General features: G+C 36.5%; 1 long non-coding RNA gene across 1 annotated transcript in view; it reads left to right on the top strand.

The window, feature by feature from the left end:
* Positions 1-7,144: 7,144 nt before the first annotated feature.
* The window catches only part of LOC309393874, a 39,702-nt gene continuing 25,610 nt past the window's right edge, over positions 7,145-21,236 (top strand). The window contains exons 1-2 of the long non-coding RNA XR_014175649.1: positions 7,145-7,379; positions 10,669-10,824. This is a non-coding gene — a long non-coding RNA (uncharacterized lncRNA). The remainder of the gene's footprint in view (positions 7,380-10,668; positions 10,825-21,236) is intronic.

Here is a 21,236-nt window from a genome sequence, read left to right on the forward strand (position 1 = left end):
GTCATGCATTGAAAAAAAAGCTCAGCCATTATGAAAGACTAAAAGAAGTCTGATGACTTTTGGTTTGGGTCCTTTACAATGAAGACATTAAGAAGACAATACTGTGTTCCCTGGGAGAAAATCCAGAGGAGTAGGATATTGTGGATCTCCTTCTCTACAGAGATCCTTATAGAGAACGGTTTGGAGAATGTCTATAGTTGAAGGACTCAATATGTTTGTCTCAGAAATATTGTCTTCACCTATTTTTTGCCATTTGTATTCAGATGATTCTAAGGTATTTTAGGTAGATATAATAAAACAATTTTCAGGGTAAACAGGGTAGCAAATTGCCTAGCCCACAATAGTTTTGTCATTTCATATATGCAATCAAAAGACCGAAGGAAAAATTGCATAGAATAGCTCATAGCCAGTAGTGGGTTGCAGGTGGTTCGCCACGGTACATATGCTTCCTGGAGCACCAGATACAGTTCCAGTACAGTGCTCTGGAGGGCCCACCCACTAATTGGCCCAAGCTCCTTACCTGTCTTTTAAGTCTTCGGGGCTTCCGCACACATGCATGGCACATACAGCACATGTGCGATGCTCCACTGAGCAGCTGGAGCATCACGGAGGCTTGCGGCGGTGCTGAGACGCATGCGGGTGTTTCACGCGTCCATGTGGAAGCCGTCGTACCGGTTGGAACGGGATCCGGAACCCATCACTGCTCATAGCTTACAAGTGAACCTTGTAAGCTTATAAGTAGCATGTGACTTTGAAACATCTGCTCCATAACAAACACTAATTGGCATGAGTTGTGTTTAAGTGGACACATAATGCATGAATATTTAAGCTTTTCTGAATTATAATGAGGTGCTGGAGTAAACTTTTCTATTGTAGGCTGTTTTCATGTGTTTCAGGTTGGGTTGAGTTTGACTCCTAAACTCCTTGATTTCAGCTCAACTTTGACTAAATCAATGCTTTACTGTTCAACTGCTAATTTCTATGCTTCATGAAATTGGGCATGTCTACAGTTTTCATCAGTATTAAAAGTTCAAAGACATTTTAACAGGATCCATTGGAGAAGCAGATCTCATTGTTAGGATAAGAAGGAATTGAGGTTTATGAGTGGGTCTGGCCAGTATATGAATGGTTCGATTATATTGGCATGTTCCTGTGCTGAATTGTACCCAGGCTTCTTATAAATATAGGAAGCTCCCATTCCCACTTGAGCACAGCTGTTCTTCTGTGTGCAGCATCCTTAGTAATTATCCTCCTCTTTGATTTGTTTAAGCTTGACATTACACTTAATAGCTGGAGGGGGGGTGTACACGTTTACATATTCTCATGAACTGTAAAGTGTCTAAAAACATAAAACAGAATAGAACTAAATGGCTCATAAAATTGGCTGTCTCAGAATTAGTGTGTGGAGTATTCTGTTTTTAATTTGTTTATAAACAGTCTGGATTTAAAGATAAGCAGTGATATGGTATGATTTGTTGATGATACCAAAGTCTGAACAGTACGTAAAGTTAAACAGATTGCAGAGATCTCAAAAAAACGTTATCCACTCTGGTGAATTAGCATCAAAATGGCCAGTGCCTTTCAATACAAGCAAGTACAAATGGGCTTTATATTAATGTGGCCTGAACTTGCAATGATTGATCAGGAAAGGGATCACAATAGAGAAGTTGATGAATGTGTATAGCTGTTGTAAAAAATGCGCATTCAATGCTTGGTATCATTAGAAAGAAGATTGAAAATAAAATCACTAATGAAATAATACCCTTATTCAAATCCACAGTAAGACCTCACTTGAAATATTATACACCATTCTAGTCATCCTGTTGAGAAAGGGCATTGTAAAACTGGAAAATTTACATACACATCTCTCCCAAAACTACAAAGAAAGTGATTAGGAACCTTGAACAGGTCCATATGAACAATATACACAGTGCATAAAGCTTTGTGCTTTGGATAAAGGAAGGTCAGGGTATGATACAAAGGATTATGATATAAAAATATAACATTACACATCTTATAGGAAATGTTGAATGGGACTTATTTCCCTTTCCCCACTATGTTACTACTTGGAATCAATCATTAAAATTAAATGTGGAAAAATTCAAAATTAAATAAACTAATTTACTGACACAACCTATCAACACATGGAATTTGTTGGCATCTGATATGACAGCCACCAGGTCAGAGAGTTTCAGAGGTGAACTGGACATATCCATGGAAGAGGCTCTTTACTGTCTATGCATGTTTTCTGCCTTCAGAATTTTAAGCAGCAGTAGTAGAGGAGGGCAGTCATTATCTTTCCAACAGTTGTGCAATTCTAGAATGTATCTTGATGGATCTGTGGCATGGAATACTGTAGGAATGCTCTTCTTGTGCTGTCAGTTTCAGTCACTTGTGTGTGGCTCTACATATGTTGCCTGCATATTAGATATTACTTTCTATGCATGGTTCATGGAGATAATGAAACAAAGATTAGCTGCCATAATGAAGAATGTTACCCTTTCTTCAAACATCCATGATATAGACATTGGATTTGATTGCCCAGAAATGTGCAAAATATTTTTTTCATAATGTACACAACTCATTAACAATCCTGATTATTTCTCATGTTTCTAAATCCTAATTCTATTATTTCACTTCCCAATTATTTTATTAGGATTTGCTTCTGTAAAATTATTGAAAATTCTGTCTCGTCTGGTTGTTGTTTCCTCCTGTGATTCACGATCATCAGCTAAGAGCAAAAAGCAGCTGTTCCTTGAGATGGGAATGAATAATAAGTAATGATCAGTCAACTGATGCAGTCTTTTCTGATTTCTTCTGGACTGAAATACATCTTAGCATTTTTTTTTCATTCTTCATCTGTTATTCACATCTTTGTGTGCTCCTAATATTTTTGAGAGATACAATGGTTTAGATACATAAAAAACATGGATGGCAAGATGATAAAACTATGAGTCTCTTGTAAATGGTGGGACTATGTTTAACTTAAAATACATTTTAAAAATACTATTACCCATATATAAAAATCCACATTGCTGATGAATATTTGGCTGAATTTATCTGCCAACATTTTATACCTATATAAAGCTTGGTTGTTAATTATCAGTCATTTCATCAAAAGTGGTAGATATTCTTAATGACCCATTCAAATTGCAAAGCAACATAAATTTTGACTATATAAAATATAATATAAAACACAACTGAAGGAATCTATTTTTTTTTTTGTAAACTACTATTTTTAAATATGCTGTGATAAAATCAGCATATAATGATTATAAATATTTATGTTCAGCCAACTGAACATTAACAAGATTTTTCACATAAAATATATTCAAGTCAATCCAATTCATAAATGCATGAATAACTGCATTTTTGTCATATCCCTAGGGAGTATAAGTATTTACAATATAGTGTAGAAATTTTCTGTTTTGATAATGTTACCATTTTGGCTCTCAAGATACAAAGTATTTGGTCTGTGATCTGTTCATGAAATGGTCCATCAAAGGCTAAAATGGTCTTTACCCAGATATCAAATTTGGGTGGATAACAACTTTATCATATAAAACCAAAAACATTATTATAATAACTTGTATGGATTTGTTCATTAAAAGGAATTGCAAGATGAAAATAAGGGTATGCTTCAACTATAACATTTGGACCCCAAATTAGTTGGTTTGGAAATAGCCTGCTTACATTTGAATTGAAACAAACCTGTCTCATTTGACTCAAAGTTGAATCTAAAAGTTATGGGGAAAGTGCAACTAACATTGGATTTCTGGGGAAGATGTGATGAACTGAAGATAACTCCATTAAAGTGATGCTGAGAACTGACAGTGGAAAGAAATCTGGTGAATAGGCTGGCTCTTAGTAATTCCTCTCTGGACAAGGAGAGGACTTGAGGTTGCCCAGAAGGGTTCTAAACAGTTGATCCTCACCAGGAGACTGCAAGACAGCAGTTTAAAACTCTGGGAGATGATGGAATAGCCACCTTGCTCAAACCATAATCAATGCTTTTAAAAGAACACCAGTTTGCACATTTCCTTTTCTAATTATTTTCAGAAATTGCTTTTTAACTATCGTTAAGAACTTTTTGATTGAAAAGTCTGAAAATACCAGATGCTCCAACCCTGATCAATATTTTGAGCTTATTTGTATGACAAAGAAATGTTCTGTTTTTGCAATCCTTGAAACTTCCATGCCTATATGCGTTTTTCTCTCTTTGTACCAATCATTCCCCTTAGCTTTGATTTATAAGCAGAAATCTTAAATTCTAATTGGAAATGCTTCACTCCTTATTTTAGCATTGCCAGGATGAGGCAACTATTATATTCCATTGGCTATAGAAATCTTACAAGCCCCCTTTATTCTATCCCTTATTATAACCTGATGGTTCTAATGATACTAATGATACTATTTCTTTACAAGTAGGCCTTTTATAATCCAGAAATACTAATGGAATGTTATTAAGAAGGTGGAAAAGAATCCAATGAAAATAAAGAAATAAAATTAATGCTTGACAGAAACCTGGAAAAGGTTATATGGCATCCAAGAGACATCTTAGTAGCAAAAATCAAAGAATTTAGAAATTCCTTAGTGTGATTTATAACTGTTGTTAGTGTTTCTTTTTAAATTCTTGATGGAAGACAAGGAACAGCAAGGTGAAGGAAATCATGATTATGTGAAAAAAGTAGAAAATGATGAAATGCGCCATTTTTACGTCTGCAAGGCATCTTTCTTGAAGAACATGGGCCAGGTGTGTTTCATGTTGCTCAACTGTACACAAGTGGACAATTTTTCTTCTGAAAAGAATAAATTGACATCCTGTCAAGCAGCCCATTAGACATCTCTTGAGTAATGTTTTAAAAAGTAAAGGATGCCAGCTGGAGATATGGGAGCGGGGTAATGATGCGGTAGCTCAGGCTTTTCACTTTTCTTATTGTTTGCGTATGAGAAAGGTCAAGAATTGTACATATAGCATGCATTAATATTCTCTGACATTATATTGGTAAATGTTTATTTTTAGAAAGAAGGATTTCCTGCATTCCATATACTGGATGATAAACTGTATCTTAGGTATGTTTATAAATGGGGATGACAATAAATTTTTTGCAGTGCATTCTCTCTTCCTCTCAGGAATGTTCCTATTTCGGATGTCAATCAATTACTTAGCACTATTCAGGAGGAGCCCAAGAAGGCATGGCAACCTCCATCACATTTTTCTGGGTTTTCATTCCAGTTAACAGAATGTAAACATCCTCAATGGACAAGGTAACTTCTGCTGCTTTATCGTTTTTCAAAAATCTGTAATCAATATGCAGCCCTTTGTTGATAACATACTTTTTCTTTCTTGCTTATCCAATTCATTAGCATGCATCACATACATTTGTTATTAGAGGCAGTGATCCTTCCATAACGCTGGAAGGTATTTATAAATAAATGCATCAGTATAATTAAATATACAATAACCGGATTCATTACTATATTACATTATCCTGGCAATCATGAATATGTCTATTACAAAATGTTTGAACTAATTCAGTAACAAACAGCAATCATTGTTTTCTGTGTGAGAAATTACTTTTCTTTCTGCCTTATGCAACTATTTCAACGTGTTGTTAATCCTTTAGTTTCAAGATAAATTCCTTAGCAAGATGCACCTCAGGCTGCCTGGTTTTAAACCCTTTCTACGCAGAGGTGGGTTGTTCTCAGTTTGGCTCGTTTTGGCAGAACTGGTAGTGGAATTCAGGCTGGGTCGCAGAACCAGGAGCGACCTAGGCCTGCCATGCGCTCGAACCAGTTCCCTCACTGCCACTGAGCTGCCACTATTTCAGTTTTTAGTGACTGCGTGTGCGCAGTTCACTGTAAATTGTTCTGTGCATGCACGAAGAACAATTTACATGTGCATAGCATGCATCTGGTATGCATGCGGTTTACGAACTAGTAGCAAAATGATCAGCAACCCACTCCTATTTTTAAGGAATATGAATACACACATGCAGAAAGACATATACCTATTTTCTATATTAGAAAACTGTTCTATGTACCTATATATTTTTAAATTTTTCATCAAAATCATAAAGATATCTCTGTTAGGTGGTTGCAAGAAGTGTCAAATGACTTACAAAGATTTGGGGGTAGCATGAATTTGTGACAGGGTCACCATAGTGAACAAAGGTTGATTTAACACAGTTATAAAATGAGAACTAATTGCAACTATTATCAAGTCTTGGAATTCTCCAGGTGTTTGGATTTCAACTCTCAGGATTTCCTAGCCAACTTTGCCATTTGTGAGAATTCTGGGATGTTGAAATCAATAGAATTAGGAAATCTGACATAGACTTGTAACAGGACAAATGACATGAATAATACCAAGATTCAAAGCAATCTAATCATTTCCATGATTTCTAAATGATTTATAAATATGTTTTAATGTATTAATGTCATGTGTGAAACCTGGAGACTGAGAGCATCATTTGGCTTTCAAATAGCAAGCCATGTATGGGTACATGGTGGGAGCAGGATGAACATTAAATGAAAATGGAGTATCACATGTTTTTATTGAACTATGTCTAAAAAACATTGAGTAATTAAATTAACATAAATTCAAGATACAGAAAGAAGAAAATATGTAAAATACAAATAACTTGTCAGCCCTTGGGCTGCCATTCAGGGGGGAGCTCGTCCATCGCCACACCCTCTCGGCCATGCTTACATGCCACCACGCTACTGCATTGACTCTCTGATGTCAGCGGAGCTTGTAGCTGCATGCGACTCTGCATGGCTTGCCTCACTACTCTGCAAGCGTGCCTCCTGGACAACAGCTAAACTTCCGAGCCTACTCTGATATAACTCTTCTACTCAGGTGAACCTACCTACTCAGAAATAACTCTTCTACTTGGGTGCAACTGCCTACTCTGCAGTAACTCTTCCACTTGGGTGCACCTGCCTACTCAGAAGTAACTCTTCTACTTGGGTGCAATTGCCTACTCTGATGTAACCTGCAGCTGAACAGGAAGGAGGCTATGATGACACTGAGTTGGGGTGTGGTGGAGGGTGGCTGTGGGTCATAGTGATTGGTGCTGGTGATTGGGTGTCATCTGGGTGGAGTTGTGGGTGGAAATGGGATATATGAGTGATAGTGTTAACTTGGTTAGAACTGACTTGGATTTGCTTATCTTTGTATCATAGTCATTTAGTGCTGGTTATCACATAATATTAGATATAAATAAAGTTTCCCACCAAACAAACTGACTCTCTGTATGTATTCAACGTGAATGCCGGAACGTGACAAAACTATTAAAATGTAAACAGACAAATACTGCACATGCAGAAATGTACTATATGTGTAAAATATTATATTATAAGGTATATCTACTGAGGTAAGCCATAAAATCAGTTTAGAGGAATTAACTTGTGATTCCTGCCTCTGCTACTTTGCTATTTTAATTTTGTCTGTATTTGTTTTCTGTTATAGCAATTGAATATGTCTTATTAATTCACATCTCAATTATTATGTTATTCAGAGATTTCCAATGTTGGACAATTATTATTTTAGCTGCTAAAATTAGATAGATAATAAGTTCCTTATTTTTAAGTTTGAAGTTTCCTGTAAATAAATGCAGTAGGCTAGTTGTTCATTGTCAATGTAATCAAAATTATTCTATTCAGTGCACATAATACATTTATTCAATATACATGTAGTCTTCATCTTAATGACCACAATTGAACCCAACATTTTTGTTGTTAAGTGAAACATTTGTTAAGTGAGTTTTGCCCCAGCAAAGTTTCTATAGTTTTAGGAATAGAGTTTCTTTCTGTTGTTATGGCAGGAGATTCCTTTTCAAATCAAAGCCATGTGTGGCATTTGTTGATTGATTTTTATTACAAACATTTATATCTCGCCTAACCTCTGTAGAGCTCTAGAGAACTTAGAACATGAATAAAACCATGAAATATAAGCCAACAAATGGTTGAGGAACCACAATTAAATATTTTAACAAGCAGTTTACTATACACTAAAAGCATTCCTAAAAAGGAAGTCCTTTGTTAATCCTGGAAAGCTATTAATGAGGAAATGAGAGCCACTTGGAGTCCTTGGAGCTCAGTGAGAAATAAAGAGCAATAAATAAATGATAGAATGACATAGGCTTACTTGGAAGGAATTATATGGCCTTGGAGCAGCCACTTAAGAGGTTTCTCTTTTCCCAATCAGATGGAGTTGTGGAGTTTCACAGTGTGACCTGATATCAGATATAGTCAGCTTCCTATTATCTAAAGCAATGAAAATATTGTTGTGAGCTGCCTATGACATTGTATGACCTAGGCGGACATATAAGTCCCGTAAATAAATAAATAAAATATCATGATTCTAAAGAATTTGTGGCCTTAATGATCAAAACAGTGCTGGATTGGTATTTTCAAAATGGAGCAAGGATTGCACAGGTCTAATTTTCATCTAGATGCTCAACTGAAAAAGTGGTTCAACACATATTGTGTTATCTCGAGCATTATTTGGAAACCTCTATTTCTCCCTTTCCATCATGCACCATAGCAAAAGTAGCTTATTAAAGGGAGGACTGCACATGGGAGTTACAAACGGAGATATATTCCGATATACCTTTTTAATCTTTTTTGTCCTGAAAGAATCCTTAAAATGATTTTCAGGTCTCAAAAGCCCCCGTATAAAAATTGTAATAATGCCCCCTCCAAAGGCTTCACAATATTATTCACTATTAACTTACCCAATCAATGTTTTATAATGTTTGCAATAGTGACGCAGTAGGCTAGCAGTTGAGTCACAAGGTGGAAAAATTTCTAATACTGTAACCACTAGCATTATGCAGTATATGAAGTACATGAAATTGAAATAAAGGGTCTTTTTCATCATGATCTCTTATTGGATCAATTGAAAAAGACTGTTCCATATGTCCTTACATATAAATCCCTTTTGTCTGTTTTCAGCTTAACTATTTCGAGCACATCAAAAAGAGATGTTTACTAGAGATTACTAGAATTTGTTTGAATCTGAATGAAACTGTATATGTAATTAGAAATCCTGAAAAATCAGAGTTCATCGTTATGATAGTTTCATGAAAGATGTAAACTGGGAGAAGAATTTGTATGTCTATTTTCATGGTATCTTTTCTTGTCATGCATATTAGCTAAAAATCTGCATGCAGTTCAGATATAGATTTAGCACTATACATCAGGCTGCAAAGTAAATTCATCTCATTTCACCTCGTTCATCCTGTCATCTCATTTATGGTGGAACTTCTGGCATAAACATGCTGAGCATATTTTACCACATAATGTTTCATATGCATTGGAAGATGTAAACATCTTAAATAAAACCCACCGAAATAGATTATGTTTATGCATTAATCAATTAATGTTTATATATAATAAGAATCTAAAAATGTTCAAGTTCCACACATCTAATGTACCATGTAGTCAGAAAAAGTTGAGAGAGAAATATCCTGGCGATGTTCCACTAGGGAAAGTATCAATTGTCAAATATCAGGGTGCAACTGCATATAAAAAGCATCAAGAAGCAGAAAGACCAAATAATAGAACATTTTCATACCAACCAGAGAGCAATACAATACAATAGCAGAGTTGGAAGGGACCATGGAGGTCTTCTAGTCCAACCCTCTGCCTAGGCAGGAAACCCTATACCGTTTCAGACAAATGGCTATCCAACATCTTCTTAAAGACTTCCAGTGTTGGGGCATTCACAACTTCTGGAGGCAAGCTGTTCCATTGATTAATTGTTCTAACTGTCAGGAAGTTTCTCCTCAGTTCTTCTCTCCTTGATTAGTTTCCACCCATTGCTTCTTGTTCTACCCTCAGGTGCTTTGGAGAATAGTTTGACTCCCTCTTCTTTGTGGCAACCCCTGAGATATTGGAACACTGCTATCATGTCTCCCCTAGTCCTTCTTTCTATTAAACTAGACATACCCAGTTCCTGCAACCGTTTTTCATATGTTTTAGTCTCCAGTCCCCTAATCATCTTTGTTGCTCTTCTCTGCACTCTTTCTAGAGTCTCTACATCTTTTCTACATCGTGGCGACCAAAACTGAATGCAGCATTCCAAGTGTGGCCTTACCAAGGCATTATAAAGTGGTATTAACACTTCACGTGATCTTGATTCTATCCCTCTGTTGATGCAGCCTAGAACTGTGTTGGCTTTTTTGGCAGCTGCTGCACACTGCTGGCTCATATTTAAATGGTTGTCCACTAGGACTCAAAGATCCCTCTGACAGTTACTACTGTTGAGCAAGGTACCACCTATACTGTACCTGTGCATTTCTTTTTTGTTGCCTAAATGTAGAACCTTACTCTGAGCAATGTGATGTATCTTGACAGCAAGATCAGTGTGAGGTGGAAAGGGGTAAAAGACCTGTGGATTAATTTAACCAAGCATGTAGAAACCATTCAGACCATATTTCAATGATGGCAGTTTTGAAAAGCTTACATCTATGACTCAGTGATATATTAAGAGTATTGGACAATGACAGAATTTTAAGGATTGTAAGGTCTTTTGCAAACGAGTTAAAGTCTACTTTGCATACTCATTTGTTCACATTTGTATTGTTTTAGATACTATTAATTTGATGGAGTCAGAAATGAATGCAGACTCATCATCAGATTATTTTACGTATATTTCAGATTCAGAAGAAAAGCTGTCTGAAATCTTGCAATTTACCAAAACTTGTTCTGTGGATTTTGTTCATATGATATACATTTTGGAAATGGTCAACATTTCATGGAATGAAGGATTTTTGTTTCGATGATGAAATGGCAAGGAGATCTCTGTTGAAGGAGGTAAATTTAATACTATGGATAAGCAACCTTTTGGTTGGTTTAATTTGCATGTGAAAGAACACCAGACTATGGGTAAAATATCTATAGCACTTGCCAGTAAAGATTTTAAAATCACCTGACAAGTAGAAAATTTTTGTTTAGCAGTGTGCTAATATGTAATTGTTATATTATAAAGAGGATCCTCAAAATTTAGTGAGATAAAGATGATTGAGTGTATTACTTAAAATTGTATGGAATTTAAATATTGGCACTAATTTGTAAGTGTCACAAAATTATTGATTAACGAATCAATAAGGATATATCTTAAGCATTTTAATTTTGGTGCAGCTTATAAACCAGTATTTTAATATTAAATAGCTGAGTCCAGAGACACAGGAAAGCAGTCTACTTAGCAGTTTTGCTGTACAGCTGTTTGGTATTTAAATATTTTATTCACAAAGTAGTTTTATAATGTAATACTTTTGTTTTTATTTTTTAAATGAATATAGTAATTTTTTTTGTATTTATAGAGCATTTTATTTTGCCATACTTTAAATACTTGGGAGTGTGTTGTGTGTCCTTCTCTGAGCTGTGTAACTTTTGTCATAGAGATGATTCTGGCTCAGTGACTGTAATAGAAGTGTGTCTTTGTTCAACTAGTCATTTGCCTATTGACCTGATCCAGGGGAGAAATATTATCAAATGCCACATAGCTTTCCAGCCTAGCCTGTGGTATTTATTCCTAAGCATCTACTTCACCTGGAGGATGTACTTTGCTTGAAATATTGCTATTTTAGTGCTATTCAAAGTAGAAACTGATACTTTTCATTGAAAAATTACACTGATATTACTAAATAATATATAGAATCGTTATGTACCTTTTCTGACAGGATACATTTCCAGACAATTTTGCTAAGGGTTAAAGCCTCTGTTTACATAAAAGAGAAATCTACAACACCTGAATGAATATTTCTCATATTTCTAGCCTTCCGTTTATTCCATTCTGTTTCTAATAAGTTTAGGATTTCTTTAAAACTTTTAAACATTATTTCTTCTGATATATAGGTAGTCCTCGACTTAAGACCAGAATTGAGACCAGAATTTCCATTGCTAAGCAAGGTGGCATAGAGCAACAGCACAGGTTTATATACATGCATGCATGCATGCACGCAAGCATGCACGCATGCACACACGCGCGCACACACACACACACACACACACACACACACACAGATATATATAAAGTTTTAAAATGGTGATTATGTGACTCTGGGATGATGCAACTTTCACAAATACATGCTGATTGCCAACCACCTGAATTCTGATTATGTGATCTTGGGGATGCTGCAATGGATGGTTGTAAGTGTGAAGGTTGGTGATAAGTCATTTTTTTCAGGGCTGTTGTAACTTTGGTTGCTAAGGGAACAGTTGTAAGTTAAGGATTATCACACAGAGACACAAAGATGCATAGACACACGAACAAGCACATCTAGCCTTCTGCTACTTTTGCCTGCTTTCTTCCCCCTCCCCAACACTAAGGTACTCACGTCCATGTTTCCTTAGCCTACACTATGACAACAACTTGTTTTCAAAGGATTGTGTTACAAAGGCATGATGGGCATGAATGCCACACTGGCTATGAAATTATCCTCCATTTCTAATTGTAGGACTCAGGTGCAAAAGTGCTAGAACAGGTTCCAGTAGGTGTGTGTGTGTGTGTGTGTGTGTGTGTGTGTTTGTGTTTGTGTGTGTGTATCACAGAAAGCTAAGCACTGGCATCCATAGAGAAGTGAAATCAAACTTGTATTAATATCACTGAAGAGGCAATATTTTGTGACAACAATTAGCATTGAGCTAACTGCTTCCACTTACTGGCTTCCTGGATACAAATGTTCCGAAGAAACTTCAATACTTTTAAAAAATTCCAGAGAAATCTAAAAGCAAACAGGAAAAAAGAACACTTACTGTACAGAACTTAACAGTTGTTTTAAACCTTTAAAATGGGTGTTTGTGACAAAATGAAATAAGAGTCCGTTTTTTAATTAGTCCAAGGACTTGTGTTCAAAAACAACAGTACGCACCACAACACATGGCATCAAAAGGGATTTAAGGAAAAGACATCAAAAAGACATTCATGAAACATCAGATAATGGTTTTTTTCCAACCCTGGCATATTTAAGATAACTGGACTTTAATTCTCAGAATTCTCCAACCTGTATTGATCGAAGTCTTCACATCTCAAAGTTGCCAAGGTTGCAAAAACATTGTACTAGATAATCACATTGCTTATTGCCTCAGTATTGTATGCCAACTCCCAGTTCATGACCAACTGGGCCTACTGCCCCATGTCTGGCTGCTTTTATTTTTGCATTAGAAAATGTGTCTTTCTCTGAGCATTTAAAATGCTGGGTTAAGACTCAAATTAGGCATGTGACGGAAGACCTTTATGCTCTAGTGGTGATGAAATTTGCATGGAAGAAAAAGGCAGTCAGATGAAACCTCAGAAGTAAGCATATTTCTTCTTTAGTCCATTTGAAGTTTCCTTTCCCTTTTGGAATCTTCTCACTTAGTCATTTATTGTGCTTTCTAAGGTCATTGAATCATTGTGCCAAAATAACAGTAATGAGGGCAGGCTTTATGAAGCTTCAAGAGTGGTGAATATGCTACATGCTTTAAGTTACCAGGGGCATCAGTTGTTCTCTATGGCATTCTTTCTTTTTTCTTTAGTTACCTCCCAAATGCTGACTTTGCTACAGTTGGGAAAGCAAAACAAGTTCTAGAGCCAAAGGATAATGTTAGTGGAGGCTTCATCACAAGCTCAATACCAATTAAGATTTTTGTTCCAGCGCTGATCACTTTACCTTACTAGCACTCAGCTTATTTCGTCATTCTAAGAGGGCTAACAAATCTGGGGCATGAAAATAAAAAGGTTATTTTTCTGTTCCTTTGCTACCAAGATGATCTGGATTTCCGCAGCTTTGGAGCAGAAAAAGGAGCTCTTTTTAAAGCCTTTTAACCAATTTAGTGACAGCTTCTTGAACCAATAGCAGTTCTTACATGATAATCCCAAGCGATTTGAATCCATGATTCTCATTAGAATCATGAACCTTATTAGTTAATATTAATGGATTTTGAAAGAGCAGCAGAAGACTCCTGAGAATCTGGTGACAAATCAATCTAGAATTCTTCTTCGGGACATAAATTAGCAGACTCAAATTATCCTACTTTGGATACATTATATGAAGTAATGTTCTAGATAAGGCTTTTAGGCTGGAAATGAAGGAAAGGAAAGACAAGGACTGCCATTCAGTTCACACTCAGTTACAGCATTACAATAACATACACACACAAAAAGATCACCCTCAAAATGACATTTAAGAAATTGCATGGACTCTTTTGTGTAGGTTGTTTTGCGATTTCTGCATACAAAGTATAGAAATTAAATCTGGGAGAGAAATATGCCATCCAAGTAACCATTAGGACTAATGAAAACATTTGCCATCTAAGTAAATGTGTGTGTTTGTGTCAGAGTGGGTTCCGGCAGCTGCTACTGCTGGTTTCCTCATGGTTGCACAGTGTGCGTGCTTGATGTGCGCTGTGCGCACATGCACAGCACTAAAAAAAGGCTTCTGCGCATGCGCAGAAGCTAAAAACAAGATGGTGGTGCCGAACCGAGAGAACCAGTTCGGGGGCATGGTAGGCTTGGGTCATTGCCGGTTCCAGCAACCCAGGCCCCCAAGTTACTACTGGTTTGGCTGAACCGGTCAGAACCTGTAGGAACCCACCTCTGGTTTGTGTGCATGCCCACACGCACCCCCACGTGAAACAATATAATAGTTAAGATATTTAAGTTGGATCAAGATAATCCGACATTAAATTACAACCATCTATCCTGTAAGTAATGAAGAACTATAGTTTAAAGAAAATAGAATCAACTTGTTGAAGCCTGAACAATGATAGGAGAACAATGAGAGAAAGGCACGGGGATTCATAGTTTACTTCTATTTCAAGAAATAATTAACACACAGCCTCCCCTGCCACTAATAGCTTTGCTCTACCCCTATGAAAATTTGAGTTTTGTTACCATATACTTTCAGTGACGCCAAGGTTTTGATTAGAATGCTTAGAGTATCAATTTCAGCTATTGATGCTCCTTTAGCATCTTTTAAGAAAGGTTAGAGTTTCTTGTGTCTCTTTATTGCATATTTGTATGCACAAGTTTCTTTAGATAAGGTCCTTAAACATGCCTAAACCAGTTACATGACAAATTGCTGACTTTCACTACTGCGTTTGCATTGACATAAAAATATTCTTCTGGAATTTCAAACCTTTTGAAGCGCGATTTAACACAGGAAGTGCTGGTAGTGAAAGCAACTGCTAAGTCATCCTTACTACTAGAAGCAAAGGCATCTTCGAGAACCCATTTAACCCAAGTTATTTATTACTAGTTCTTGACACTTTCTGATTTATGTTGACAGATGTTCATCTCGGTGACCCCAATCAGAAAGTAGGACACATACACTTTAAAACTTCTGATCTTGTTTACTGCTATAGTCAGAAAACTTTATAAAATTACAGGCACCCTCCAAATCTCTTCCTATGTATTCACTAACACAAGGACTAAACTGCAAATATATGTATATAAGGAGCTTTGAAAATACTGTTGATAGTACTTTGCTAATATATAGTGTGTGACTGTTTTGAGTAATGGTTCCCTGACGGTATAATGGTGTTTGTCTAGTCAAGGTAAATGACTGCTTACATTTGCATACTTGCTATTCCCATTCGGTTGATATGGAAACAAGATGTAGCTAACAGAATTGAGAATACACATAAACTCTGGGTAAAATGCGAAATATTCTTTCTTAGGAAAAGGTTCCTATGAAACTGGTGGGATGATAAATCTAAATAAATGATATTTCTTTTTTCCAGCATGGAAAAAGAGAAAAGTAATATAATAAGCATCCTCATTAATTGGTATATAAAGTAAAGATTGGAAACCCATTTGGTGTAGTAGTTAAAACACCAGGCTGGAAACTGGGAGTCTCTCTGAATTCTAGTCCCACCATAGGCAAAGACCTGAGCTCACTGCTCTCTTTTAGCCCTAGAAAGCAGCCAATGTCAAGCTACTTCTGTTTAAACCTTGCCAAGCAAACTACACTCACCAGATGCCAAAAAACTTAACTGGAGCACCAAAAAGAAAAAGGATAAATATGTATTTTGTATAATCTGTGTTATGTCTTTACAAAAATGATGACCTATTAAGTGTACAATTTTGAAAATGGAAGCTATTTCATCATGTAAAAATGACTAATCATAGTTTTAAAGGTTGTTTAACTGGAGAAGTTACAAGGATATAAAAAAGAGAATAATACGTGGAGATATTTTGTTACTTGAAAATATATTGTAATTTTCTATTGCTTAATAACTTCTGTTTGTAAATCTCTGCTACTTACTACTACTATTCTCCTAAACATGCTTAATATTTTTTTGGATGCTGATAATCAATATATAAATGGATATTAAAAACAACAGGTTTATCAAAAAGTAGAAACTGTTGTGTATTTTTTGGAAACTTTAGGAAAGCAATAATTTTATCCCAAAATTTCACACTACAAATACTTAAGTCCTGATATGTTAAATGATAGAGATGATATGAGACTATATTAACTATTTTAAGCATATTTCTAAAATAGGACAACTCAATTTTTACTATCTCCTTCTTTGGAAACTTTTCTAATAAAGACATACATTTCTGATTTTGTTTTCATTGAATTTCTGTAGTCATTCTATTTAATTTACCATCACCTCATAACCTTGAAGGATTACACTGATATTTTATTACCTCTATCATTTAAATGTTTAGAGATTTAGCAAAAGTGAAATAAGAAAAAATAATTTTCAATGCTTTTGTTTATTTTGACTTTTTAACATGAACAATAAATTCAGGCTACCTCTAAGTTTTCTATGATTCTTATTTTCACTGCAAAGTCACACATAAAAACTAGTAATCCTGATTTGCTCCAATGAATCACTAAATGTATCTACTTTCCTCTTTCTAAGTTCTGGAGATGTAGAACTGAACCAGTGTGTCTTGAGCCCATGCATGAATTTTCACATGTTGAGGGAACATTCCTTTCCCCCTTTACTCTACTAAAATACTTGATGTGATGAAACACAATAAAGATCAGAGTAGTAATATAGTTTGTATCCCTTGTTGTTTCTTTTTCTGTCTAGGAAGTGGAGTAAAGCATACTGAATAGATTTACTACTAGTGATAAACTACTTTATAATTAAAAAAGACAAGATCTAATTCTCTTGTTCTACTCTATTGCTTGTTATCTCAGAAGTCTCTAATTAATTTTTTTGTCAGGAGTGGCATAATATAATCACAGTCTTGTCATATTCTTATTAATATTATAATTAATCTAATTTGTAGAATTAGTTGAATTATTATTAGATGGTTACTGACATTTGTACCATACCCTATTCCTTAATTGTTTTCAAACAAATTGCATCACTTAAAAAAATTCTGCAAGAAATCTTTGATAAAAGATTTATGTACATTTTGCAGCTGTTTGAATGGTACTGTTTTTATTCAGACATTTATTTCTTTGTCCTATCCAAACCTATGTTTTGGAAATGCAACCTCAGGAAAAGCGAAACTTCCATTTGAAAAAGTTTATTTTTTCTTCTTCTTAGGTGCTAAATGTCCATGCATTTCCTCATGACATTAATGGTATATCCAATTGCAAATCTTGGCATACAACTAGCTGCACAGTGAGTCTCCCATCACCATAAAAACACTCTGGAGATAAGATAATTAACATCTGACACTAAAGGAAGCTTCTGAGAAGCTTTTGGTGGTGGTTCATAAATCACGTTTTGTACAAAAGTGCATCACCTTTTTTGGTTTGAGAGATATCTTAGCCACTGACAGCCACATTAGTAGCACATTCCAAAAGTATATAACTAGAATCATTTTTAATGATGTGCTTTTCCTACAAATACATATTTACATTTAGACACCTAGCTCTTCCATTCAGATTTTAGGTGCAATGTACATCATAATCTCAATGTTCTTTATTCCTACCATTCATTTACTTTGTAAAAGAATCCCTCCACTGACCCCAAAACCACCTATGATGGAGATAAGTTAGGGTGTGATTCAGTGGTAGAATTCAATTTTTTTTACTAACAGTTCTGTGGGTGTGGCTTGATGGGTATGGCATGGCTTGGGGGTGTGGTAGGGGAAGGATACTGTAAAATCTCTATTCCCTCTCCATTCCAGGGGAAGGTTACTGCAAAATCTCCATTTCCTCCTGATCAGCTGGGACTCGGGAGGCAGAGAATAGATGGGGACGGGGCCAGTCACAGGTGGTATTTACCGGTTTTCCAAACTACTTAAAATTTCCGCTACTGATTCTGCAGAACTGGTCACAATCTGCTAAATACCACCTCTGGTGTGATTCTTCAGGGGTCACATCAGACTTTTGAGTATTCTAAATATGGCTCAGAGGACATAGGTTGGCTCTTTGGTTTACAAGCTGATAATAAACTATTGGGCATTTCCATTTATAACAGAAGACTCCAACGTACCAGTGGTGGGTTCCGGATCCCAACCAGTACGGTTGCGATGGGGTCCAGCATGCACATGAATACGTGCAGCGCACGCATGCGTACTGACCTCCTGCGATGCCTCCGCGATGCTCCAGCTGCTTGGCAGAGCATCACGCAAGCACCGTGCGCTCTGTGCGTTGAAGCGCTGAAGAGCTCAAATACAGGTAAGAAGCTCGGGCAGGTGGGTGGGCCCTCTGGATCACCATACCGGAATGGTACCCAGTGCTCTGGACAGGCGCTGGTATGCCCGTACTGGGGCGTACTGCCTGCAACCTACCACTGCAAAGTACCCTGAGTAAAGCTAAGACAGAGAAATGGACAAAAGTTAAATGTGTTCAATTTAAGGGTAAATAATATTGTAAATAATAATAATTATATGGTTACTCACACCCCTATTCAATATCGTCTCCTTCTCTTACATTGAAAATTACAATTGAGAGCAAAGTGTATGTTGGGGCCCAGTCTCCCTGTGGCTGTGGGACATCAGGCTGTGACTCACTGATATAGTCTTCCAGTTCTCATGGCTCCCAATAGCTTCTCTTAAAAAAATTCAACAAAGTGTTGCTCATTAACTCTTTCGACATGAATCTCATCATTTTGTGGTATGATATGTGCATAAACCGGTTGCTTCTACTTCTGTTTGAGAGAATATCCCACTATAGCATTGAAATGTGTGTAAATTAAAGCTATGCAATTTATAGTTATTATATTAAAGCTATGATTTTTACAGCCTGATTTTGTAGTTATTTTAGTTTTTATTTCTACTCCAAATAAGCAATGTTTCTGAGATTCCCATTACTTCATGCAGACCATAGCAGAGCAGATATTCATTTCAGCAGTTTCCCAAGTTTTCATTATGTATTTACAGCTCTTGAGGCCAGTTAGATGACATTCCGTCTAAACTACTCCCAAGAGACTTTCATGTTCCCAGGCCACCCCTGGTATTTAGGGGACATTTTTTCACCCTCTGTTTCCAAGCAAGTAACACTTTTTATGGGATCTACATTTTATCTACATTTATCTACATTCTCACAAGAGAATGTTTTTCCCCTTGCCCTTATCTTCCAAGACATATTCAAAGGTTAATATAAGATTGACATGTCAGGAATCTATCTCAAGCATTTAGCAATAATCTGAACTACTTAGATGGGCCACTTTGTTAGCTGTTATCTGCAGCTCTGAGTAGTTTCTATTAGGACAAAATGCTCCCAGCAGCAATATTGCTTTCATCTGTAAAAGCCCCTGGAGATTAGCATTGTGTAGCAAAGATTAAACATGAAATTCTGAGACAATTTAAGAATATTTACAACTGTTTGAATATCAGGTGCTCAGGAGATGTTACATTAATTCAGAATAGATAAAATGCAAGGAACTTGTGCTTATTTATTACATTTTTATTCCCTTTTTATCCAAAGCTTTCAAAAACTTTATGGAATTCCTATCTAGGTACATTTACAAAAGCTATACAGTAAATGTGGTCAGAATTGTGATTATGATCTCTCTCTTGCTCATTCTCTTATCATTTTGTCTTGATCACATTTATTGTCTACTTTTTGGACATACAACTCTTAGCAGGGAGTTTTTTTTAATGCCTTTAAGTCTGTGTTGACTACTGGCAACTCCCTGTAGTTTTCTTTGCAATGTTTTCAGAAATGGTTTGTCATTGCCTGTTCCTAAGGCTGAAAGAGGGAGGGAGGGAGAGAGAGGGGGGGTAGAGAGAGAGAGGTCCGCCCAAGTCACTCAATTTGCTTTGTAACTAAGACAGCACTAAATTTCCAGGAGACTGGACAGAATGAAAGCTTTTCATCTGAATGGGATCTAGCCAGGGTCTCTTAAGACAGGGTTGAACAATTGTCCCCTGAAAGGCCTGAGGCACCACCCCAAAAATCATTTACTACTGCCAGAACCCATCCACATGTCACCTCTCAGGAGGCATTAACCTGCCAAGCAGGACATGAATCTAAAACATGGGTGACCGAGCTCACATCCCCTAGGATCATGCTCACTTCCTCCGGAGCTGTTTCCAAATAATTGGGAAAAGACCAGCCTTGGGAATTTTCATTGGGCAAGTGTTCACACTGTTATCTTATTCTGAATAGATCTAAGTGATTTTATCTGCCTTAAAATCATCAAATTCCTCAGCAAGTCCCTGCAGATGAACCTCTGAGTCCTATTTCCCTATGAGAAATCTAGTCACCCAGAAAGATCCCCAAGGCAATTATTTACAGTTGCAGTTTGTGCAGAGAAGTATTGCTATTTCATCACATGAATCAGGCTTTAACAGTAGCTCTTACCTGTGTTCAGTTGAGCTTGCTCTTCATCTTCCTCTAGGCATCTTTGGATCCACTGCTTTTCTCATGCTCCCGCCATAAACCACAGGGAATGACAAAATCCACCAGATGAGATGGGCTACTTGGGTGCAATCCTGTTCAGGACCTCAGTCGCCTTCTTATTCCAGGCAGCAACTAGTGTTTCTTCAGGACTGTACAGAAGATTGAGTTTGAGTTTTGAGTTTTATTAAATTTATATAGCGCCCCCCTCTCCCCGCAGGGACTCGGGGCGGTGTACAGACAGTACATATAAAACAACAAAGCAGGAACAACAAAACATTAGACAACCAACATAAACATATGGTCTGTATAATGCCCGAACTCATTTCTAATTAAAACAGTCTAAAACCAAATTAAAACCCCAAAATTTACAATATTAAAAAGCCATCCAGGAAGGTCAGTAATAGATTGTACTTATGATTACGATTAGGCCAGGCCGGCTAGTCGGAACAGGTGGGTCTTGAGTTTCTTACGGAAGGAGCG

This window comes from Natrix helvetica (assembly GCF_964273705.1).
Source record: "Natrix helvetica genome assembly, chromosome: 5".
In the NCBI taxonomy this organism is placed as follows: domain Eukaryota; kingdom Metazoa; phylum Chordata; class Lepidosauria; order Squamata; family Natricidae; genus Natrix; species Natrix helvetica.